Below are 27,887 nucleotides of genomic sequence, written 5' to 3' on the forward strand. Positions count from 1 at the left end.
TAATTAATACTTTTATCACAGTTTCCACAAAACTATTTAACAGCATTTTTCAATATTGTCAACACTGATAATAATAAGAATTGTTATTTAATCACCAAATCAGCATATTCAAATGATTTCTGAAGGATCATGTGACACTGAAGTATGGAGTAACAGCTGCTGAAAATTCAGCATTTCCTAACAAATGAATAAATTATATTTTAATATACACTATAATAAAATAGGGAACAGAAACGCCAACTTAAATTCTAATAATTCTAATATTATAATTCTAATAATAGAATTCAATTCTAAACTACTATTTTTACTGTATTTTTGCTCAAATAAATGCAGCCTTGGTAAGCATAAAAGATTTCAATTTTATTTCAGATAACATAAAAGATAACATTTCAATTCATCAGTCACACTTTATTTTAGGGTCCAGTTCTCATGATTAACTAACTATTAACTATGACTTTTGTCTAAATAAAATTAACAGTTAATACAGTAGTTGTTAAGTTTAGGTATTGGGTAGGATTTGGGATGTAGAATATGGTCATGCAGAATATGTGCTTTATGATTACTAATAAACAGCCAATATGGTAGTAATATGCATGCCAATAAGCAACTAGTTAATAGTGAGAATTGGCCCCTATACTAAAGTGTTACCCTGTGTGGAATTTGTGATTTATTTTTTATTGTGAATTGGCCCCTATGATCAATAAAATTTTCCTTTAGGTACTGTTTGCAACAGCTTTGATGAGCAATAATAAAAATGTTGCCTATAGGTGGGCAGCTCACTAGGATTTTGATGATATTCTATGTCAGGCTAAAAAAAAAAAATACTACAAAAACACTTTGGTTAGTTTTTGAAGTACTTTTTCCAAACTTCCATTTAAATGTAACTCATCCAGGACACAACTAACAAAAGAAAAAAAGAAAAGCACCAAAGACCCAAGTCGGGCTGTATGAAAAACTACCACCCTGCAGACCTTGTAGGGCTGTGTGGTAAATACCACCCTGCAGGGAACGGTTTCCTTTTACCCCCTTAAAAAGTGTCTGGCTAACACTGAAGTGCTCGGTCAGCATCATATATAGTTGTTCCCACTTGTGAAAAGCAGTTGTTTTTCCTTGACAGAAATAACATATCTGAAAATGACTTCTCGGTCACATGTACTCCTCATTGTGCCTTAAGTAAAATACAGCTCTCGCAAGAAAAACAAAGCAAGTGGTATAAAATTCAATTTATAAAAAAGCCAAAAATGAGAGTGTTCATTTTATGCTATTTATGAACACTTTAAAGGGTAAAACGATTGTAGGCTTGGTGACTCTGCAGGTCTTCAAAGCCAAACCAAAGAGGTTTCTGCTGACAATATAGAGTTGTTCTAGCTAACTAACCGGCCCACACAGCACAAAACCATTGTGGAAAAAAATCAGTTCCAGATCCCTCAGATCTTCTAGAACTCAAATCCACTGATGCATTATGGGCACTACAGTGGTAATGTTCAAGCTTCGGAGCACAGGACCTCTTATTCAGTGTCTCTGTATTTTGATCATGCTTTTCTCATAGTCTGGAGTGAAAGGACAGAGGTCACGCCTGCACTGCGCTAGATAATGACCTTTTGTATCTCTCCTCAGTAAAGAGCATCCACAGCAGTCAAAAGAATGAATTTTTTTTGTATTTTTTTTTTGTGAAAACAAGTATCACTGCTCAGCGTATTGGAGTTAATGAGCTGCACTAGAATAGACACTCAGTACTTCTGTATGTAGAGGGATAGTGTTCAACCAAAACAGAATTCCGTAATCATTCCAAACCTGTATGAAGTTCTTTATTCTGCAAAATACAAAGGAATTTTTCTTATTTATTTTTGTAATTCTCAGAATTTTTGTAACATACAATGAAAGTCCATAGGGTTCAGTGTTGTTTTGGACCACATTGATTTTCATTGAATGGACAAAAACAGTTTCTTCAAAATGCCTTCTTTTCTGATTTGCAGATGAAGGACACGACATGACATGAGGGTGAATAAATAACAATTTTCATATTTGTGAACCGTCCCTTTATGGGGAAGACTTAGACACAAATGTATGGCCAGCACAGGGTTTTAACCCTGTCACAAGCTATCACAGCCTCCAAAACATGTGACACACAACCACACACATGCAGAGAAATGAAATGGAATGTTACTTACGAGATGGGCCCACTATAATGGAGGTGAGGGTGGAGAGAGAGACAAAAAAATGGATAAAAATGAGATGAGTGACCTGGAAAGTTGGATTTTGATTTGTATTTAGAACATGAAAAAAAAATAGTCTGAGTGATTAATGAAACACAAGTGGGATGAAACAACAACGCGAGGCAGTGACAGGAAAAGGAGATGAGGAGGAAGTGATGAGAGAAACTCTAAATTATGTTTCATCCATGTCATGTTGGAATTACCATAATTACAAGATGACTCTGAGCTACTGGCTTCTTTGGGACTCACAAAAATATTAGTTTCTATGACAACACTCATAACGCTAAAAAAGATGCATGTGCACTTTTGTGGCTGATTAATTTGTTTAGAAATACTTCCATATATAGACAATACTTACTATAAACACTTTCATATGTTAATATAATACTTACTAAAATACTTAAATATAATATCATATAATATACATTAATTTAGCTTTCTATTTTACATTTTATTTGCATTTTTTTTTCACAAAATCTTGATCAAAGCACACACTAAGCAACGATGGTTACAATAAAAATATAGATGTTTGTAAGTACTTTCAACTTTCAACTCAATTATACAGCCATTTTGGTTGTTTCTACATGATATTAAAATAAATAAAAAGTGAAGAAGTCAAATCTTTTCTAAGCAATATAACAACTAGTAATTTTGAGATATTCGACAAAAACATGGACAGTTTCGCAGTTGGAAAACTCAAAACTATGCTAATTCCAACATGACATGAACAAGAATGAACCCATGTTATAGATTCCATCTGTCTGACAGTGAGGCCTACAATGTTTCTACAAAGCTGTATTAATAATATTTCAGTTTCACTCACACGCTGAATCATCTTCCATCAGCTGTAAGGTGAAATCATTCACAGCAAGTGTGCTGCTATAAACATCTATTAAGTGTGTGGAATATTCTTAATGCGTGCATGTTCCCAAGCCCACAGTCATGTTTTATGAAGCAAGATGTGACTCTAACCAGATGGAATTATGTTAATTGCATCTGGCAGCTTTAAATAAATGGCTGTTGCCATAGCACTTCACTCCTGTAATCAGCAAAATGCAAGGCCAGCATGTGTGTGTGGGTCCGGGCTAATACAATTCAGACTCGGTCGAGTGTGTGTGAGAAAGATGCTAAAGTCAGAGAGAAGAATATAATAGAATTATTGTCAAATCCGTCAGATGTGCTGCTGTGTGGATGTGTATGTGCATGTGTGTGTGTTTGAGAGAGAGTTACTGAGCTAAGCAGCATTTGTGCATCTGCACAGTTGTTGTAACTCACCGTGTACCTGAAGTGTTCCGGATGCTTCGGCTTTGCCCACGCTGTTCTCCGATAAACAGGTGTACGAGCCTTCATCTTCAGCTTTTACTTGAGTAAGACGCAGGCTGTTGTCGGCACGGATCTCAAACCTGCCAGGAAAGGAAACACACACACACACACACACACACACACACACACACACACAAAACAAAGTTATTGTCTAGTTTTTGCTTATAAACTTGAGTCCTACTGTTCTTTGCCAGCTGTATCAACACAAAGTTTCACTACATTGGATTTTAACGGTGTAACGCTTCAGTGTGAATTATTAATTTATATAAATATTATGTTATTTGCCAAAATAATTTAATAAAATAATAATGTAAAAATAATAAAAATATATTAAGCAAATTTTGCTATATATATATATATATATATAATATATATAGATATATATATATATATATATATATATATAATATATATATAATAACTTACATTAAAATATAATTAGTTTTATTTAAAATTATATTTATTTGATACATTAAAATTGTTATTATTAAAAGTGTACTATTGTTATTATAAATGTATAATTTATATGTATCCTTTTATTTTATTATGTGTGTTGAAAAAAAACAATAAATCAATTTTATAATAAATTCAAAATATTAAGTAATAATTATATATATATATATATATATATATATATAAATGTTTAATATTGTTTACATATATAGATAGATAGATAGATAGATAGATAGATAGATAGATAGATAGATTGATAGATAAGCAATATTAAACATTTTAATTTAAGTGTTTTATTAAAAATTATACTTATATAATATTTAGATAATACATTAAAATGATTATTATTAGTAGTAGTATTACTAGCATTATGCCTATATTCAGTATAAAATAATGAGTCATTTTTTGTCTTTTATCATATTGCTGAAGGCACTATTTTATTGCTTGTGATTGATCTCACCTTCCCCGAGGAAGTTCTCCTTCCTCTTTCCTCCAGCGTATGGTGGGAGTGGGTCTCCCTGAAACCTCACACTGAAAATCCACTGTGTCATCGGCAAGGACCACCTGATTCACAGGTCTCCGTACAAACATGGGCCGCTCTACCAGAGAAAGAATTCCCAGAGATATCAATGTGAGAGCGAAAGTGAGAAAATGAGAGACAGCATAAAGTAGAATTACAAACCTACCAAACACTACAAGCTCAGCAGGGTCACTGTCCTTCTCTCCAACCATATTAGTGCCAACACACACATACATTCCTGCATCACTCTTCCTTGTGTTTGAGATCATCAGCTTCCCTCCACGGATCTGTAAAGAAAAAGCACATCAAGATCTGTCAGGGGTACGCGTTTAGAAAACATCTAAGAGAAAAAGACACTAAAAACTCAGTTGGTCCCCATAGGAAGCCAAACATGCTGTGATGATGGATTCTGGGCTCTGGAAAAACATAAATACTAAAGTAAAAGCCAGTTTGGTTGTTTTATGAAATACTTGACACAGAGAGGGCAGCCAAACTGATACATTTAATAAAAGTGCTTTAATAGCCCATTTAGTCGAGTGGCTGATAAGAGAGTCATAGAACGGACAAAAAGAAAGAGAGAGACACGAACAAAAGAACAGTGTTGTACTGTTGAGAGAACAGAGAGAGATATATAAATATAAAATTCCTATTTGACAGTTTGTGCATGTTTGTTTGAGTTGTTTTTAAGAGTAATGTCCTCTCTGAACTTCTTTGTTTTTCAAAAATGTTACCATACATTGCTTCTATTCAAAATGGATTTGTATCCATGCTTTGTCAATATTAGATGGAAAAAATAATAAAGTACATTGAAATTAAGATTCATTTTATAGTCAATAAAAATTGAATCTTTACTCTTTAATATTTGAAGTTTTCAGTGTCACATGATCCTTCAGATATGATGACTTTGTGCTCAAGAAACATTTCTTATCATTATTATCACCAATGTTGAAAACATTGTGCTGCTTAATATTTTTATGGAAACCATGATGTATATATCTTTTAGGATTCTTTGATGGATGGAACAAAAATGGTATTTATTTCACACATAGGCCTGTTTGAAAATGTATAGAAAGAAAGAAAAAGAGAAATGAGGACATTCACCGTTATCCTCTCGTCCTTGTCGTTGACTTTCACATTGTTCCTCTTCCAGGAGATAGTGGTTCCGGGTGTCCCTCGTGGAGGGATGCACTCCATCACTGCCGGCTCCCCTGCTGCCACCACCACGTCACTGGTCTGTCGGAAATCATCCCGGAGAACTGAAGAAACCGGGAGAAAAAGACTAAAATGATCAGCAACTGGGATTGACGATCACTATAATATAATAACTCCACAAACAGCTACACTTTATTGTGCTATGCAGCAGCATTTTTGGGATATTAGTTTATCGCTTTGCAATCATTTTGTTAGTTAGCTTTTCTGGTTTAATTTGTTTGCAATGATGTCCTGTTCTCCCCCTAGTCTTAATTTCCTCACTGTCCATGTCAGCCTGATAAATAATGCAATGTTTCCTCTAACACATGACTATGAATAATTAAATCAGTTAGACACGGGCAAAATCACCATTATTTTGTTGCTGATACTAATACAAAAAATGTCACAAACAGAAGACAAGAATGGCAGTGTGTGCAAAAACACATACAGAACATGCAAACACAAAAATTGCAACACAGGCAATAACCAACAGCACAATTATCCTTTAATCGACCTTCCTGCACCTTTGTGGCTGATGATATCAGGTCCCCTCTCAATCTAGATTTCCATTTTATTGCCATTTATCAGATTCCTTAGTTCCGGAACTGCCAATACTTTAATCTGACCCGTGCTTTATCAGCCCCTCTAAATCGTGTCTGCAGCTGCACGCTTCCAATTGGTGTTTGTGGCCCAGAGCGAAAGGTCTGCATTCAGATAGAGCGGATGGAAGTGGAAGGCTTTCGATATTGTGCTGGATCAGATCCAAAAATGAACCAAACTATGGCTCTCTCTCACTCAGAACACAATATCCAGAGCTCAGACAGCAAATAAATCCACTGAAATAGGACCCTGTTTTAGTCGGCAAGCCATGAGAGAAGGACATTTTAAAAGTTTCCTTTATAGCCAAAGGGAACAGACTGAACTCAAACACTAAAAACAGGCAGCAGACACTAAATAGTGCCTGAAGAAATTCTATTGTATTTTTTTTCATATCTTGATAAATCAGCAATTTCACCTTTCCTTTTTTTCATTCACTAATAATTGCTTTCTGCTTATTCATAAAGAAAGAGTTTATTTCAATTTCTGTAATTTTTTTATGCTTTTTATTTGTGTGTGTGTTTGTATATGTATGTGCATATATATACAGTATATATACACACATACACACACAAAGAAAGCACACACATTGTTGTTTTTTTTTGTAATGAACAGACTCAAATACCATCAAAATGCCATCCTTCCTCGTTCTCTTTTTCTCTTGACTGACCTGAACCTCTCCAAATTCTGTAATCCAACCAAACTGACAGAGGTCTCATAACAGTCCGAAGACAGTAATTTCTCTCTTCCCATCCATCTTTTTCACACTCTCTCTCAACCTGACCACTTCACACGTCTCCTCAAAATCACACAATCTGAAAAGTTTGAGGGCTGAGAGATCTTTTTTGTTACAGCATATCAGAAGTGTTACATAAACTTTCTGAACACTTCCTAACATAAAGGCAGTTTTTCTGAAGCTGCAGAGGTTGTGCTTTATGCCATAATTTGCACATCAAGCCCTAACAATGATTAATTAATTATAGAGAGACGACGGGGTAAAAATGTTGCATATTAAAACAGTCCAAGTGGTGGTATCGACGATCCTTTCTAAAATCGGTATCTCAGTTCTAGACAGCACTGGTGGGATCTAGTATGTGTGAATTTACTGAAAAGCATTTTGTATCTGCAAAAATAATTCACAATAATAATTTTGTAACACTTCAAGCCATTATCTGACCTGAACATAATTTTTTTTTTATTTTTTATTATTATTACTCAGGTCAAACAATATATATTGTATATAACAACAAATTAACACATGTTCACAGTCCCACTGTCCTTAAAATGATCCCATTACACATTAGCATTTTAAGATAAACGTGTATGAATGTTATGAATACTCTCATAAATGCAAGTCATTAGTCTTATCTGCCAAAATCTATCATTGTCATGCACATAATAGATCGACGGCACCACAGTCAAGGTCTGTGGCTTGGGGACACCGTCTGTCCTTCAGCAGCGCGAGCGGTTAGTGAGAGTTTTTGATGCTATCTCTCAAGGTCCCTAATACCTCTTGATGAGCAGAGGAACTGGAGTGTTTTTCTGCGGCGGATCCTTAAGATTAGAGTCACAAATCTTTAGAGGCACTATGAAACGATAAATGCGAGATTTATTATAGCCGAAACAGACTGAAAAGCCACGCATGGACAAAAAACAGCCTGACACCAGTTGGAATAAAAAAAAATTGTTTTCGACTATCAATTATGGGTGAGAATTAATTGGTGCATAGGATGTGTTTACGTGGGTGTAAGTGAATCAGCATGTACACTTTCACTTCAGGATGGATAATGTACGGCCATTACGTCTAAATTACCACGCTAATGTCACTACAATGTCATCGCGGCAGGCGGGAGAGTTTGGTTTGATGAATGAAGCTCTCCGAGCATGTGCTAGTGAATATAAATTGTTGATAAATCTAAAGCAGGACAACAGAACAGGCAGATATTAGCGTTAGCTATTTGGGGCGCCCCTCTTTGCACCTCTAATGAATGTCTGTCAGCTGCCGCTGTTTTGGTTTTGTTTTTTTTTTATTTATGATGTATGGTGTGGTTGGGGTTGAGTTTGAATTTAAATTGGTGTTGGTGTGGTTGTGATTGTTGGTGGTGTTGGTGTTTGTGATTGATAAACATGAGTATAAGTCTACTGACGTCGCGTTTTAAAATAGGAAAAAACCAAAGCCAGTTGTGGGAAATCACATTTCAATTAAGCTATTCGAAGGTTTGCTTTTTTCTGTCTATGATGCTTTTTTTTTTTAATTAATGTGCAACCGCTAACAAAAAATGCTGAATTTTACTTTAAGCCTGGTTCATACTACTCGATTTTAGCCTGATTTGGCATAGGATGTAGTGGGGATTCGTAAATGACAATGGGCGTTTCAATCAGAAATGTTTTTGGCGCTATGGCAATAATCCAATTTATGATGTTTCCTCGAGGGACTACTGTGAGAGAGTGAAAAAAGGTTAAAAAAAAAACTATTCTACCTCCATTCTCTTTGACAGTCCATATTGTCCTCGTCATGCAATTCAGATTTGTGTCCACTGTCAGCCATTGTTTGTTTACTCTCTATCTAGTCCTACCATATCGATGACAGCATGCATGTCGTTAAAGAAGGCAAGCGATGAATGTTCGGGTAGCAATGTGTAGTCTGACATGTTTCTTCTTCACGACACGACAAGATTTTAGGAGTCAAAATCACACAATCCCCTGACACGTGCGCAAATCTGTAATGGAAATGTGCCTTGCGCAAATCTGTAATGGAAATGTGCCTAGTATTTAGGCTCCTTCAGTTTCTTTTCTTTTTTTTTTTTTTCCCCCCTTTATTTGCAACAAAAGAAACAACAACAGAAAAAAAAAAATGCATTAATAACAGTCATCTTCAGAAGGGTCATAGTAAAACAATCATACTGTCACAGTTGAGCACAAACCAGTAGAAATTTATTATTAATGTATAAAAGCTATAATAAACCATGAGATGACTCATAGAACAGTTATTTTACCATGATTAAGGGGTTATATACAGTATATATACAATATATATATCATGGTAAAATAACTGTTCTGTGAGCTCCTCTCATGGTTTATTGCTTTATATTAGATATGCCCAAAACAACATCATACTGTTTCAAAGCAAGTCTTAAACATCTTCACAAGATTTTAGTCAGCAGGGCAATGAGCGTTAGTCAAATCTATTTGAGCAAGTTTTGAATCCTTGGCCCTACCTGCAGCTTTAATTAACCCCCATGAACCGGTCCCCGAAACACACTGTATGAGAGCTTTCAACTAATTAATTTCCACACACACACACACACTCACATGCATATAAACAGCACTGAACAGGAGAGTCCTGTGGGCTTATGGAAATCTAATGTTGCCCTGTCAAGCAAACAACAGATCCAGTTCCCCTGAGAAAGGCGCCCACTGATCTGAGGGAAAATGAAGTTCTCGGGAACTTTCCCATTTCTTGCCACAAAATACGGCTTCTAGTAAACAAGCAAACTTGCTATAATTATTAGAGGTGCTTTCTAAGCCAATAAAAAGTAAGTATCATCTTATCTTGTTCCTATCTTGACAATCATGACCTTAAGATAAGGTACAAATGACTCTTAACAGGTGGGAAAGGGTATAATTTCAAACTAGTCCCTGGATCATATCTGACCAAGAGAACTTCTATAAACCCTGATTAGACTGCCAATTACCCCATAAACCCTAGGGATGAAGGATTAAGACTATGACCTTCGACCCCTTACGTCGGCCTCGGGGGGCAACCCCCCCCTCTCCTTCTCCTTCTCTCAATCACTTCTATCTTCTCTGAAAACAAAGTCAGTGTAATCCTACCCGTGAGCGCTGCAGTCCACTTCAATTACCTCCCTCGGCTGCCACTATAGCTGCATTCTATGGGGCATGGCTAATGAATCCCCCGACTCGCAACCATTCCCCTCTCAAAAATCAATTCTTCATCCCTGCTCCTTCATTAATTTTAAAGTCAGGTCTCTGACATTGTAAGGTATCCCTTAAAACCACCAGCATACGACTCTGCTGGGGCTTTCACTTGCACCCAATGCAGCTGTCTATAAAATCATAAGTCTGTTTGTTTGAGTCACTCACTAACCGGCAGGTGAAAGGCTTTACAAAATTCAATTCAGAAGCGGAGACTGGTCTGTTTGAGGGTCTTTTTTCAGCATTACAACCAGTCTGGATTGCTGAAATGTGCATTTAAAATAGCTCTAAACATGACCACAGGTTGTCTTGATGTTTTTTCGAGATCTTCAACAAAGCAGAAGTTTAGACTAAACGCACAAATGCATCCACTTAGCAATCATTCACACCTAATGAAATGCTTTAGCGTCAAGCACGATCAGGCATTCAGAAGCATGTTACTTTGTTGCCTGAAAAGCTTGTGTGTTTTACGAGCCCTCATGAATGAAATCTAATACTCAAATGTATAGGAGAAATGACAAATGGCTCTCTCTCAGTGATGAAAGGTTTATGTTTGCAAGGGTGCTGTCGGCATTTGAGTTGGTCATCTGTCAATCTGTCCTCTCCGCATGAAACGATCCGTCACATGCTCAGACATACACATAGACAAGCGCCTGCTGAAGATGGCTTCATCAAAGAAGACATGGGCTGTAATCTCAGCGCATGATCATTAATCTTGCAAGGCATTAATCTTATTAAATTCGGTTCAGGAAATCATATACTGTGTCAATATCACTTTTACAAGCTCTAATCCGTGTGCCTAGATATTAAAAATCTGCACCACTCCCTCCAAGGTGAATTTGATTTACGAATGGACAGGTGCCCAATGATGCCTCTTACATGTTTATGATTTCATACTATTTAATTACTCTCACTCCTCCATTCGCTTAAAAATTCAAGCTATGTGTGTTTTAGCATGCATAATCAGGTGAAACAGGTGGTAGCTTACAGGCAGGCTATTGATTTATCTGACTGAGGTATAATGCTAATCATTATCTGCGTGTGTGGACATATGGGGAGCTTTAGGCCTGTCCGCTGGGCCCCTCAACCCTCTCATCTTCTTTAAATGGCCACATTTGTCCTCCAGCCCCCTGGATGTCCACTTATCCACAATAGACCACCCCTGACCACCCTATACCAAAGAAGACCTGAGGCAGGAAAAGGAAAAAAACCTTCCACTCATACAGACACCCACCACCACTAAAAAAAGACCTGGGGGGGGGGGGGTTTGAAAAGAAGTCTTTTTTAATACTCATGGCATTTATTTTTGATCAAAAAATACTGTAAAAAACAGTATCTATTTTTAAATATTATTATCCCTGTGATGGAAAAAGCCTGAATTTTATATCAGCCATTACATTACGCCAGTTTTTCAATGTTAAATCGGATCCAAGAAACATTTCTTATTAATCATCAATGATAAAAGTTACAGTGCTTATTTCTTTGATAAGTATACAAGAAAAGCATTTATTATTTGAAAATGGAAATATTGTATAATCAACAGTATATAATTAATGTCACGTTTGAAAAATGCAATGCATCTTTGCCAAATAAAAGTATTAATTTGTCAATTAATAATCTTACTGACCCCCAAACTTTTTATCTGTAGTGTATATAACGGGATTACACAGATTAGACTAAGAGTTCGAACACTGCATTTGGTGGCATAAAAATTTAGAGCTTTAACCAGTTTTGTAGAGGATGCTTTTTTACAAGGAAATTGAAGAACACACACAGATATTCATTTACAAATAGGGTCCTGGGGAAAAGATGGGTCCTCATGGGCAGCCAAGTATTGGCTAAAAATATTACAGCAAGATATTTTATGGGGTTTCTCTTGAGCGGTCTCAGTGTATGAGTTGATTTTCCTTCTGGTTCTCTGTAGTGATTTGTGGCTGCCACTAAGAGTTCCCTTTGTGGAGTCAACACAGCAGCTTTTTGAGAAAGAGTACTCTTCTCCTGAAGACACCTGTCTCTGGCACACTTGAAAGACAAATCTCAAGATCTTTCCTCCAAAATCTCTGGACATAGGTGGCTGAAGCCTTTGCCTGCAGTCAGGTTATGGCAGGAAACAATAGATCAGACAACAGCCCACAACTTCAAGCCAAAAGAACTTTTGACTTTTGAGGAATTTAAACTCTAATCTTCTCTGCCATCATGACACTTCAGAGGATAAACGGGGGATCTAGAATCAGGTTTCCTATCTTCTGGCTATGAGATGCCACAGCAGCTTGGAAGTAGTTGGATTTCAGAGGGTCTTCTACGTCACATTAGCATCAGTATGGCCCGGTGCCGAACACATCTGTTGCCATCTGATGGACCCACGGCTGGACTGGCTCCTGACAGAAGTTGGGGGGGGGGGGGGGACAGGAGCCAAAGAGGGGTGGAGAGGTAACCAGGGAGTTGGGGATTGGATCTGACGCTTGAGGCAACGTGCAGCTTGGACATCTTTTCCCTTTTCTCCTACCCCCACCATATAACATCCCCCTCCACCACACACAAAGAACACACTACAGTGTTGCGCTCACACACAACACAGCGATCAGCTGCCTTCGATGTTTCATCATCCCAACCCCGATAGGATCAAAGAGGCTCTCTCCTAGACATAATGAGGCCCGGTGCGAGCTCAGGGCAGAAGCCCAGACTGATATTTTTTTTGCCTTGGGGACAGTGGGAAATCAACGCTGCTTGTATGCCATACTCAAACGTTTTTTCTGTCTTTTTTTGGGCTTTTGTTTGCGGTGGCATTAGCATGTGCGTGTTTGTCATCTCTCAACGATTCATTTTAGATGCTGTCTCTGCTGCTTAGCCATCACTGAGTCCTGTTATAACACAACAGCTGGGATACCACTCCTCTCTCTCCATCTCTCTCTCTTTCACAGATGATTGATGAAAAGCATCTAGATTCACTGATGTGGTGACTACGCACAAAAAATACTTCCTCCCAATGTGTAAGAAACGCTCGGACCCACCAGGCTGACATTAATATTCAGGTACCGTCACAGCTTTAAGGGCTAAAAGTATATTAAACCTGAACAAACAAATCCCAAGTGAAAAGGCTTACAGCTAAATTACCAATTTTTGTGCGGTTTCACACGATCCGCCCAAAAAGATTAACAATTTCTGACAACTCTGGTTTAAATAGAAATAAAAAAAACTCAAGTAAAGCTAACACAAATATAAGCGTAAAAAAATTAAAAAAAAAGCTGTTTTTTCTACATAATATAATCTGCTGTACAAGCAAACAAACAGCCACCAAATAAATATAATTAAGCAAAATCATAATAAAAATAAATAAAATAAAATACTAACCCAACAGTTTTAAGCACAGATTAAAGCACTTATTTGTTTTTTTAGCAAAAAATAAACAGCTCCTGCAATAGCGGCAGTAAACATAAAACTAAAAAGTAAATAAGGAAGAAATAATAGCATAGCACTTGCAATATCTGGATCAACTTGTAAAATATATCAAAGAAGAAAGAAATTTTATGATTAAATACATAAATAAAATACATGATTGTACAACTGCAATCTTTGGGTTGCACATTCTGGGACACAAGTCAGCTTTACAATACTCATAAACCCACCGTGTCAAGAAATAACAGTGATATTTTCATCTTTTTATGACCCAAAGCGCTCCCTCCCCAGCAGAAACCTATCCGCCCTGATGAAATGATATGCATTCTATATGAGCGGACAGAAAGAATGAGAGGACGGAGAGATGTATGAGAACGTGCTGCCAAGGTACAAATCATGTTCAAGGCTCTTAACTGTCATAAACAGGCCCGTCTGGTCTTCCCCAAAACCTTTTTTAGCCCTCGCCATGTCAGGGCGACAAATTGAAGTTATAAATGAGTATTCTTTATAGGAAAGCTGCATGTGCAGCGCTGGAGGTGGGGGTCATTATCGCAGGAAAGGAGGAGGAGGAAGGGGGTGGCATTTGACCGACGGTGGGATCCAGAGGCACAACAGAGCCAGAGGAATCGACTCTAACCTCCACCCCATTCACTGTTAATCACTGTCCCCACCAGCATCTGTCCTGAAGCGGCCCATGCTAGCTACATCAGGGTACGCCAGCCTCATTTAAATGACAAGAGGTGGTGTTTCATACAGAGAAGACTAATAAAGAGATGGCCATCAGGGGAGGGAAAACAATCTAGTCATTTCAAATGTGCACTCTGACTGCATAAAGATTCAGTAAATGGTTTTTTTGAGAATATTCGAATGGTTGATTGCCCATCACACATAATCTTTCTTCTGAAAACTGTTTTAGAATGAGCTCATGTCTAAACCCTTCACAGCCCTCTATAGAACTTCATACACAAGATTCAGCTCTATCCTCAAGATATTCGCAGGCTCTCTGGTTTGATGCTAGATGGGTCTTTAAAGGGGTAGTTCACCTAAAATAATCATTTTGGCATTTACTCACGCCTTATGTCATTCCAAACCTCTACAGCTTTCTTTATTTGGTGGTCCTCAAAGATATTTAGATTTGATATCCAATGTTGTTTTTGGGTGCAGGGACTTCCTTTGTTTGGACAAAAACAGCTTAAATGTTAGCACTTACAGATCAAATCCTTTTTTATCAGAATAAAGGATCTAAACTAAATCAGACAAGACTAAAATTTTCTCATCTTTGAAGCCTAATAAGAGGTCAGCTCCAAACCATTTGCATAACCTCCCTTACGGCCCAATTTCATTGTATTATGAAGCGTTTCGCAACAACTGAAGCTCACCAAACCACTTCAATCAAGTGTTTTGGAGGGAAAACAGCTGCTCTGTGGGGTGGCTGACTGTCTAACACATTCACCCTACGGGTAAACTCATCATTATTCAGTGCTTGGGTTGCGTTGTGTGTGCAAACCGTTACCAGTCCTTCTGCGCCGCTGGACACAAACACCGCTGGCCCACAAAACGCCTGAGTGGAGAACAAAAGTAAAGGAGAACAGGTGGATGAGGGATGGGAGAATCTCTGTATTGATGGCACATCCAGGAGGAGAGCCCCAGGCCACCCCTAGGCTGGTCTTTTTTTGAATGCAGATACCGACAACAATAAGTCCATTAGTGATGTGATGGTGGAGGCGAATAGAGACATGGTCTTTGGAAAGAAAAGAGGATTACTTTAATCTAGTGATGGTCTGGCACTTCTTAAGCTTAATGAGAGGATGGAAACAAACTTTGTCTTTGTCCATCATCAACCCCCTTTCTTTCTTGCTAATGAAATGTCCCCCAATAGGGATCCACAGCCATCTGGGGAAACTGAACATGTCCAACTGTCTAAAATGAGCCAGCAGGTGTGAATTAAGGTGATCTTTTTTTTTTTTACTTGTGTAATTGGTCACCGCAACACTGATAGTAAACTAAATGATACCCCAACCACAAGATTACACTTAGATTATGACAGTGGTCTTACAGACTTGCTGCAATTGAATATTTAGGCATGCAACGATATAAAATACTCTGGCCAATAAGGATATAAAATTCTATATTATATTTTGTGTGGAAAAAAAAATTACTTATGATTAGTTAATTAACTTGCAAAAAGATTAAATTATGTAATACACAGCAGATACACAAATGTGGACATGACACTGCTTTTGAAGAAGTTAAATGGCATGGAAACCTTGCATCAGATATAACTGTCAAAAGCTTTTAATGCTTTTGTACAAAAACAAGTATAGAGCTTGCCAAATGGAATTTAACAATCACGAGAACAATGTCTAAAATAATCAATGTGCCACCAGCAAATATGTTACTTTGTTTAATGGATTCTCAATAGACTGCAGAAATCGAATGGAGTATGAGCCTATGAGGCAACTACAGTGCTTTTTTTTACCACAGACAGCCACACGTGGTACTGAAATCATAAGAGGAACAGGGCTCAAACCTCAGCGGAGCAGTCAAATTCTAAGAGCGCTCTACAATGACGTGTCCAAAGCATATCAGTAGGAACAGGTCTCTCAGGATAAGGTTTGACATTGAAAGCCTGTCCCTCGTAGGGGTTTTGGGGAAGCATTCCTTGTTCATGCGGCAAAATCCTCTGATCCTTCAAGGTGAGCCCCTCTGCTAAAAGGAGCTAGGTAGAGAATTATACGCTTCCCTGAAACAGACATCACAAACGCGCACATGCTGTGATGTGCGCCGCCTTACTTTTTGGATGGGGATTGGCTGGGGAATTTGAATTGGTTGAAACTACTTAATAAATGTGAAAAGTCATCTTTTTGTTCGTGGAATCTGTTGTGTGATCAGTTTTTGTGACCTTGACTTTTTTAACATTTACAAGAAAAAGAACTGGACAGATTTGTGTTACTGTAAAGGACCAAAACCGTAAAAGGAATTAAAGCAAGTATTACTTTTTGCTGGCTGTGTGTGTCTCCATGCACTCCTACCCTTCTAAAGACAGACCAATATCCTGCCCATTTTGCTCTCTCCCATCTCTCCGATGCCAGCCTGGCAATGCCAACGCTAGAGAGGGCAATCCAATCATTCCCAGGGCGGGTGCCCTGCACAACTTCTCTGGGTATATGGACTGCCACAGTCACATATGCAGTGGAAGGAAAATAATTTAGCATTCCAACGACCGTTCCCATCTCTCCCAGCACATAAACAGGCTTACTAACTTAATTTTAAGCTTAACTGTTGTTTCCTCCCCACTCTAAAGATCTGAGGTGCTTTAAAAATAAGGCTAAAGTTCAGATCTTGATCATGGATTCAAAATGTCCCGTCCTACAGGAAGCCCTTAAACTCTGCTTGCAATCTATTATGCCCACAAAATGGACAATTACAATTTTATGATCTCTGTTAGGGAAATGAATAGATGCAATTAAGCATCCCTATGGTGGTCAGGCTCTCCCAAAGTCGACAACAATGATTACACATTCATTTAACCACAACCACAGAGTGAGTGAAATGACTGAGGGGTATGAGGGATACGAGTAAGCAAATTGCAAATTAAAAGTGTATAAACCAGAAAGTTTAGACTCTAAAATCTAATTGGATGAGCCACATTCTGTGTGAGCTGCACACAGGTAAATGTAATGCATCTATTATCACCATTATGAACTATATTACTCGGCAGAAGTAAAATAATTATTTTTTGTGATTATTATTTATTATTATTGAATTGTATTTAGTATATTTAAAAATAATTAATAATAAATTATTAGTATTTAGATATTATTATTAATATTATTTCAGTTTTATTATAAAACAGTATATTTTAGATGATGATGAGATGATGATGATTAAATGTACTAATAATAAATGTAACTACTACTATAATATTTAAACCAAATAACTGAGGTATAACTACAGAGAGATAAATGAGAGTTGCTGATGTCTCAGAGTTGGTGGCAATGAATGAAAGTGGTTGGTGGCTCCCCTAGGGTGTCAGAGGTGGGCTGCATTGTCCCTTGTCTCCTGTCTGCTCTGGTCATAACCCTAACTATACAAAAGCACACAGATGCACCCCTGCTCATCAAGTTGAGTGGGGGTTTAGTCCAAACTCCTCCTTGCACCACCTGTTGCTCATTCAGCTAAACACTCTCTCGTTTCCTTTTACATTTCCCTCTCTTATTCTTTCTGTCCCCCAGCAGTTTATTATGACTATCTTCACTGCATATCTCTCCTCTCCCTCCGAGGTGGCCTTGTGTTCATATGTCTAATCTGTGTTACTCGTGGCTGGCTTTAATTAATTCATTACGTAGTTTTAGTGGTTAAATAGCCCAGGGACAGAAGGCCTGTGTCGCCCCGTGTCCGAATGACCCCACCCTGTCAGCAGTAACCCTGACCCCTGGAGTTCGACGGGCTAAGTGATCTCATTATTACTGCATGGACACACACACAGCCACATGTCCTGGGGTAGGCTTTGCGGGTTAATTCTAGCATTTGCTAGAAAAACGCATTTGTAACTTGGCACCTCTTCAATATTTCGGTAAATTCAGGAAGATTAATAGCTCACATATTTACAACAAAGACTCTGGAATAATAAATCTACTTTGTGGACGCATCTCATAAAAGTCTGAAATGTTTTACTGAAATTGTCTTCTGAGTCTGATGAAATCTGATTCAGGGGCAGTTTTTATAGCTGTATCAGGGTGTGTCGGTGCATTAGAGCTACAGTAAAGGACTGCTCAAATTTAATTAAAAATCTTTACAATGCTTTTTTACAGTGCCTTTTTCTGCTGGTTTCATAATCAATTTATACTGAGGAGTTTCAAAGTATTAACTGCTCCGGGCCACCCTTCAGCACTTACATGGAGTCTAGATCCAAGGCAATAAGGTTAATAGCACAGAGGGCAGGCGGCCCAGAGGGGGACAGCATGCCCTGCTGAACATAAGCCACTATTACTTTAGATTTGTCCTGGACTGAGGGGCTTGACCCATTCAAGTGCAAGGAGGAGTTTTAGACTAAAAACCCCCACCTCAACCCCCATAGGCTTATCTGTCAGGATGTCTCCAGCATAAACCCAGACATGATGACAATCCTAGTTACAATTCAGTCCGAACTGGTTGCTGACCTGTGTTTTTGCAGTACCACTGGTTTTTTGGGACCGTCCCCATAACTGGAAAGTGTGAAAGTTTTCTTGTCTCTCACAGCTAATCAAAACAGGAGTATAATTTCTTCCTTTCACCTGTTCATTTCACAACATTCCACAGAACAGCTGCTGTTCTTTCTTCACCTGTTCTCCTGGAAAAACCAGTTCTGACCCCCCCCCCCCCCCCCCCCAAGTTTATTACTTTATCATTTATAAAGTAATAAACCACAAACCACAAATGAACCATCACAGATCCATTCCTTTTCATCTATGTGAGAGTTCTGTCACTGTAAACCATCCCAGCTCCGGCTTCATCATCTGAGTAACGTAACCGTGCCTACATAACTCATCACCTCAACCATAAATACCGCCTTCAAAATCAACGAATATAAACAGGCTGTTAAAACACTCTCTGGGAATTCTGTCCCTCCCACGCATACCGGGCCAAGAGCCTGTTTTATTCTCACCAGAACATCTCGCGTTTTGACCGAAGATCTGTGCCCCTCCTAATGTACGACACGCTGCCTGCTGGTGACAGATCAACATGCCTGGCATATGGGTTTTCCCTCCTTCTCCTTTCTATTTATCTTTCTACCTCCCTTTTCTCGCATATATATATATATATATATATACCTCTCTCTGCCAAACCCCCAAAACCTGTGAACCAGACAAGCTCTGTGGCTGGCAGCAGACCCCTCATCCCCGTCTCCCGCACACCACCTGGCTGATGGAGCCGTGCCACGATGGAGAAAGATGATCTCCATGCAGGGGAGCTGGCAGTATGTGCACAAATCTCATCACCACAATGCCCCACAGAGCTTATTCCATCAAAATAAAGCTATTCTGAACTTTTATTGCATTAAAGGGATATTAAAGGGAGAGATCAACCAAAAATAGAAAATTCTGTCAGCATTTACTCACTTCTTAGCACCCAGTGTGACTTTTTCTACTGTGGAACACCAAAGAAGCTATTCTGATTTATTTTATTTTTTTCCTTAAGCAAATGTAGCTTTGGACCCATTGACTTACAATAAATGGACAAAAACAGTTTAAACAAGTCAGTCATACAGGATTGGAACCACAAAATTGCCGAATGAGTTGGTTTGTAAATGTGCACAGTTATATGATAATGTACCCGTTATGATGTCACAGTCAGTTTAGTCTTGCATAAATGGCCTCAGTAAACTAATTAGGGACATTTACATTGTGAAAGGAAGTGTATATATACTGAATATAGCTCATATTTTTGACTGACTAAGCTATACAATCAATGTATATTATATCTATGTGATTTTTTTCTTGTTTTTTGCCACCATTTTTGCAGACATCCCTAGAGGAAATGTCACACTGTCATCTCACAGGAGAGCCAAATATATCATAAAACTAATGATATAGGCTTCCTGGATGATGGGGGCATGGATAAAGGACAGGACGGACAGTTGTGCGGTTCAGGAATCTAGACCTAGAATCAACTCCTGCGGGGTTCTAGAACTATTTGTGTACCAGAATTCTTTCCACTGCGCACATTCAGTCTACAGTTAATGATAATGACAGTCTCGTTTGAGAAACATAGACTGCAAACGTTTCTGCTCGATGTGAGAAGAACTCATCCAAAAAACCTTTCATTTGTAGGGGTAAACTTGGGAATTTCAGATGTTTGATTATGCGTTTAGCTTGCTTTCGGTTCACTGAGGTAAAAACATATTTTTTAGACACTGCTGTAAAAGTAGTTACTAAGGACGTACAAAAATTTCCAAGCATAAAAAATTGATAGTCTCTATCGTATTCTGGATAAAAACTAAACTTTGGAAAACTAATTTTCTCAGCAACAATATAAAATGTTATTCAACAGACCATCTGTTCTGCAACCCTCACGGATCACGAACTTACAATGAACTTGGAATTTTTTAACCGCATAGTGTCTTTTAGGTGCCGGATATCACTAATAAATGAATCCGAAATGTAGGTTAATGGTTTTGGTAATAGCATCAAACAGTCAGTCCTATAATTGAATTATTGTTCAAATCTAATCTGAAAACTCAAATATTTTTGATATGAAAATATGAGAGAAATATAGTTTTCAACACTGATAAGAAAGAAGAAATAAAAATCAAACTGAAAACAAATCCGATCTGAAAACACTCATTATATATATTCTCAGGCAGCAAATAACCATTATTTCCAGTTTTGGAGAGCTGCAACAACTTCAATTAATCCTGAAGACATCAAAAGTAATACAGTTTCTTTGCTTTCCATTTTAAATAAAGATACTGCAGCTCAACGGGGAGGTTCAGATCCTAATTAGATAGCAGAGTGTGAATGAATTGTAAATTCTTTGGGTTTTTAAGCATTTTGCTATAAGAATGCATGGAAGAAGAATTTAAATAGACAGGATTTATGAGTAGCTGGAGACCAAATCTCCATTTTGGCTTTGAATTGTGTGAGAACGGTGCTATTCTTTCCAAGCAGTGCCAGAACATTGGGACTATTATGTCTCACTGATATCTCAGAGCAGATGGTGAAATACTCGAAAAAGGTGAAGGATCTTTCCTTTGACAACACCATTTAAAACTGCAGGCCACCTAGAAACGATTCTGTATAAGAAATCACAGAGCTCTGAGGTTGCATGACAAAAACATTATGTTGCAGAAGCATAATGAAATTGCAGATAATCTAATGACCAAAATCAAATAGTGCCATCAGCATTTAATTACTGCGTATTGGATACGGGAAACCCTGCTGTTAAAACCTGGAGCCATTCCATGAGAAACTCTGAGATGCTGGTGAATTTTTTTAAGCTAACATCTGTCACCTGGAAGCAGCCAGCATTACACTCCTCTCTTGGCTATTTCTGGGGTTGAATTTATCTTGAACACCAGCTAACATCCATCTACATTAATACCACAAATCAGATTACCTCCTCTAAAACTAACAATGACCTCAGTGCTTTACTCCATCCAGGGACGATGGTTATGGGCCGCTGCAGTGAGTGGAAGACTAAACAAGATCAAGTGGAGATGGAGGAGAAGGGAAAAAGATGAGGAGAGCAGGACAAAATGGGAAAGCTTTATAGAAGCAGCGGAAAAAAGATGAGCACTGCAGAAATTTGCAGCCGGAGAGATTGAGGAAGAGGACGCAAGGCAAGGATCAGAGTACAAATGAGCCAACTTACTTGCGACCTCCAAAGAGGCATTACGGCTGACGGCCTCGCCCAAGTAATTCCTTGCTACGCACACGTACACCCCTTCGTCAGGCTTGCTGCGCCGTCCGTGAACGATTCGGAGAAAGAAGAGGGAACCGCTAGGTAGGAGCATGCGGTGGGAGCGCGGATCCTCACGGTCCGTTTCAACTCGCTCGCCATCTTTGTACCACTCCACCACAGGGGTCGGCCGACCTTCGGCCTTACAGTTCAAAGTGGCGGGCTCACCCTTGGAAACAATGAGGTCTGAGGGGTGTTCGACAATCCGTGGCGCAGCATCCTCCAGCCTTGGTCGAGATCCTATAAGAGAGAGAAAATCGGTGGTCATTACTTGCATTACATGCAATTGAGAGAATTTGGTATAAAAGCAACTGCAATAACACCAACACAGTCTTATCCAGATGTGACTCAATTCAAGATGCAATACAAGTACAGTTGTGAATCTCTGACAGCGAACTGATTTGCTTAATGATTCACTGTTTTTCAGTTTAAAAGTTGCATATACACTAGAGCCCGACCGATATGTGTTTTTTGGGGGCTGATGCCGATACCGATATTAAAAGGTAAAAAAAAAGACTGGTATCGATATGTCGGCTGATATTCTTTGTGTAGGCTATATTATAGTACAGTAGTATAGTCAAAAGTTTGGACACACTTCCCATTCGTGTGTCCAAACTTTTGAATGGTTCTGTATATAGAATACAGTAAATACATAAAGAGAATATATAAACATAAACACATTTTTTGCAATGATAACTTAAATGTGGTGATCAAACACTTATAATGATGTGACAAACATAAGCCTATGTAGTGGAGGCAGGGTATTTACATTTACATTTACATTTATGCATTTAACAACAACTTTACCTATTTAACAATTTAACTATTTAACAATTTAACAATAAAATTTACTATTCAAAATGAGTATTACATCAGTGCACTTAAAAGTCAACTTCATGTCACTTACTATAAATAACTTAAAAAACACAAATAGAACAAAAATATTTATAACTTGAATTAAGAAATTAAACAAGGTAACTGTGTAGCGCAAGCAAGTTACTGCCAAACCAACCGGGGCAGGTTTATGCATGAAGTACAGCTTTTCCAAATGTAAACATCTAAAATGAATAAATAATAATAATGAATAATATTTTTTCACAAATTCTGTGTTGTGTATTTTCTGGTAATTAAATGAACATGCAGCATAAATGGATTCCGCAATTCCGTCCATGTTTTCTCCATCACAGAAATCCTAGGGCCCTTCTAATGTAGTAAACAAATATGATAAGCTCACTGTAAGAGTAAAAGATGGGGACATTGTTGTTTATTTACTTAGCATTGAGTCTCTCCAACTGTAGGTAAAATTGAGAAGTTATACATATGTATTGCTCATATGCATGTCATAAACTGGCAGTACGAAAACTGTATGCTCTAAATTCAACAGCTATCAAAGAAAACAGAAACTCATTTCAATCCCGCAGTAGCTGGAATGCTGGGATATGTAAATATAATTTGTCTTCTGTTTTAAGGCACATATGAATTCATGCTGACTGGCAAGGGTTTTTTGTTTCACACAGTTGTTGAGGGGGAGAGGAAGGAGAAACCGGTGGTATGGTAATTCAGGTAGGCTTTCAGAAAGCTTTGAAATTGCTTTTCTCTCTCCCAATTTGAATGACAGTGTGGTTGTGGGACAATTACAGATGAATAACAACACAAACTGATTCTAAACAAGACCAGGGAATTTCAGCCATCGGGAGATATCTGGAGATGAAAGTGAGTCATTGTGCATGGTGATTTTGGAAATAATTACCAATCCCGGCGGCAACAATTATATTGGGGTTTAAAATCTGTGACAGGAGAGAGACTGTGATTTCCAGCAGTCAGAGTGAGAGACTGTGAAAATATCCTTCAGTTGGAAATGAATCATGTGTGATAGCTCTAACAAAAAGCTATAGACATCCCCCTGGGGAAACATCCATCACCACCTCAAAATACACAAAAAGTTACACAAGATTATGAGGAAAAACAGTAATGCATTTCACACACAGAGATAAACTCTAATCTAACAGTTCACACCAGAAACATGGCATTAAAAATAGTGTTTTTAAGGATTATTTCTTACCATTCAGAATTGCAAGGCTTTACTTTGCTTTATTACTTCATATTCAGCCGAGTGGATAAACACCCCTGGGCCAGAGACTAATGCAACTTAAAACAAACCCATTTCCCAACCATTCCCAACCACTTTTACCCTGGCCATGAATAACATGACACAATGACCTTACGGTAGTAGTACACTGGGCCCAGTCCACAAGAGATGACAAAGGCCAAACCGCAAGCTTTGTGTTCACCTCCGAATCCCCAGGACTGTTGCCCTTCTACTTTTTGAAAATAAAAAGCCCCGTGGCCCTGCTGGGTTAAGGGAGCGGAGACCGCCAGGGTTTGGCTAATAGCTTTTAGCGGACACTCATGGACTGCCGAACAGACTGCGGTTGGCAGGGTGGAAGGAGAAACAGTGGGGTAAGAATCCAAGAACAGGTTTCTAAATAAAACAAACCGAACACTCCAGAACTGCCACAGAAGAGATGTAAGGCAGGGAAAGAGATGGAAAGTAAAGCCTGAGCTAAACTTCTAACAAAACAGAAGATAGGCCTATCTCACCAAAATTTGACCTTGAGAAGACCAGGGGGACTTGAGACAGTCTAAGAGAGCGACCCAATGTGCAAAAAGAAGTGGAAAAAAAAAACATCTGGAAAAGCTGATTAATCTCTCACCCTGAGCATTCTGAGGCCCCGTCCACACGGAGATGCGTTTCTGTGAATACGCACAAATTTTTTATCGGATAGGCGTTTCGTCCACACGGATCCGGCGTTTTCGTAAGGTGAAACCACTATTTTTTGAAACCGGGTCCCAGAGTGGATAAATTTGAAAACGCCGCCTTTGCGTTTTCGTCTGGACGGCTAATCCGTATATTTTCTGAAATGATGACGTCATCAGCCCACGTCTCCCCCCAGTCAGACACCTCTACGTCACATAACAGCAACAAAAACATGAGCAAAACACTGAACGATTGTCTTTTTATTAACTAACATTAAACACAGATTATTAAATGTATTGTTCCATGTTCGTTTGTGTACCACACGCAAGGTTTATGAGCATAGTCCATGTCTTCTTCTCCCTTTTTAGTGTATCTCTGTGGCAGAATTAAAGCGCCACATGCTGGTCTGGCATGTGTACTACATCATTTTGCGGTTTCGTGTGGACGCGGATATTTCTTGAGACGAGGAAAAAAAAGATCGGATTGGGGTAAGCTCCGTCTCCGTGTGGACGGGGCCTGAGTGTTCTAGATCAATGAGTCGGCCATTATGAGGTGCTAGAACTGCTACTTGAAAAAAAAGGAAAAAAAAAAACATGATGGGCATTTAGGGGATTTTGACGACTCTAAGGAACTCTGTGGTCTCACACCCTGTCTTTAAGGGCCTTCTGAGGAAGATAACACATGTCCAAGCGCATCTTTTATATAACAACACTTGGAAACTAACATTAAAATGTCTCTGGTATTGACAAGGCAGGAAAGAAGTGCTCAAATATGGGAGTGAATAAGGCAGAACAAAGGTGATATAATTTTAATAATCTTGTCACAAATGGCTGCTTGGCTCCAGTGTGAAATGAAAGTGCTTTGATTTCTGGTCGCAGAGTGAAATAAAACTGAGACAATCTTGCCTCCATTAATTATTACTGCTGTTCGCCAAGGCAAGTCACTCTTTTTCAAGTATGTCTGTACTACAGACATGAATGGTACTTCATACCATGTGGCTTGTTAAGGATTACATTTCTTAGTGACCAGACTTATGGTTTTCACACAGCAGATGAGAATATCCCTCCAAAAATATTCTTAAATTACAGGGGGAACCTGAATCATATGTTGTGGATACTCATGGAGACTTTTAACTTTCCAACCTACAGTAGGTCAGTAACTTGCCACCTAGCAACATGCCAACAACCTAGAAACAGGGTTTTTGTTATTATACCTTTTAGATTCCAATTCAGTTTCTGTATTTTAATTGAATTTCATTTTGAGGACGCAGAATTGCCTATTCAAATTTTAATAAAGTACAATTAAACAGATAGATAGATGTGGTGAATTCAATTCAAAGAATAAAAAATGTGAATTTTGCACAAAAATCTTGGCTAATTCTATGCTACATCAGTAGCACAACTTCAGTCCAGCTGTTAAGGATTACATCCAGTAAATGCTGGTGAAATTAGAGCATGTCCTATCTGGAAGAACCAATACAAGTGGCAATCTCACTGTGTGACACGCTAGTAATGGTTCCAGCAGTTAGATTGATTTGGGCAAAAAGGGAGGTGCTGCAAACTACAACTCATCTGCTCTTAAAGGTATCAAGCCCTTGTACGGTAATAGGGGTTTGACCTTGTTATGTGAAGGAAGGGGGGGGGGGCTGAGCCGGCTCTGGGAGGAAATACATGCATCTGGCTAACTTCTGATCAATCCCAAGGGGCTTTTAGCACTAAGAATATTTATCTCCAGTGTTGGGGGAAGAATAATAAGATCTCTAAACACAGCCCAGCTAAACAAAGACAGATGATGCAAGCCATGTTGCAGTACAAGACATGCTCTGCAAAATATTCACAAGCTGATTCAAAGCAGCAAGTATAAGCGACATACAGGTAAATATAAGCAGCAAATATTCAGAGTCTTCCAAGAGAAGGTGTCAATGCCAAAGGATCTCCATGACAACCGTACAAGGAAAGGTCAGATGTCGATCTAATAATTGTCTCCATCCCTTGAAGTATGTGTGAAAAACTGGAGGTCACAAGAAGAAAGATAAATTAAGTAGGCCTAGTTCTAAAGAAGCGCAAATTAAAATGCAGGAGGAATTATAAGCGCATGACAAAATTAGTATAAAATCTTGAAGAAAAGTAATTTTTCCTTAGATGAATTACAAGATCCAGAAGAACTTTGAAATCTAAAACAATTTTGCAGTATGTCAAAATGTGGTATTACATATAATTGCAAAGCTTTGATGCTCAAAGCACAAAGTTAGCCAAAAATGGCCAACTTTTTTCTCCCAATCCTCATCTGCAATTCTTTTGAGAGGCTTCCCGCCCTCCTTAAATAGTTGATTATTTAACAACCTCACCCCTCCTTTTTCACTGGAATCTGGGAATTGATTTGCAAATGTGCATTCATTTACCCTAAGTTAAATTAAGAAGTGGGGGCGTTCCTTTCGCCACTCTTTCTTATCCAAGAATTTTTTTTTTTTTTTTGCATTTACAAAGGGGCTCTTAAGAAAGAACACAAACCCCGGGTCATAAAGCTACACTCTTTACTCCTGCGGCTCCTGACAGTGAGAGGACAAAGTGAAGCTGGTCACATGCAAAAAGGAAATTACACAGGAGGGCTGCTGTTTTCCTCTGGGATGAGCGCGTTTTTGCCAGAGTCAATACTGCGAGGTGAGAACCGGGATGGATTAAGAGCAGTGGTAAGCACAGAAATTCCATGACAGCTTCTACAGAGGCAACCTGACACCTTTAGGGGATGTGGCAAGAGCTGCTTATGTGCTTCCTGCTTAAGAAACAGCTAAAGATGTTGTGTTTACTCCAGGGGATGAGGAGGATTTCTCATTCCAACAGAAAAAGACAGCATCGAGTCACGGAGCCTTAGCAAAACAGTCTATGTGCCATTGTGGGTTCAGGGGCTGTGTGTCCATTGCATGAGCTTCGGTGTTTTTCAAGACAAATATACTCCCTTTGTTAAAATAGATTTAACATGAATGCAAAAGGTGTTGGTTAGTAGATAGACAGATATATTACTACTTTGAAGAGAACAGCACAAAACTCTTTGTGATATA

General features: G+C 38.5%; 1 pseudogene; it reads right to left on the minus strand.

The window, feature by feature from the left end:
• Positions 1 to 27,887, minus strand: part of LOC122134594 — a 61,281-nt pseudogene that overhangs the window by 24,848 nt on the left and 8,546 nt on the right.

Source organism: Cyprinus carpio, unplaced genomic scaffold (assembly GCF_018340385.1).
Source record: "Cyprinus carpio isolate SPL01 unplaced genomic scaffold, ASM1834038v1 S000006658, whole genome shotgun sequence".
NCBI lineage: Eukaryota > Metazoa > Chordata > Actinopteri > Cypriniformes > Cyprinidae > Cyprinus > Cyprinus carpio.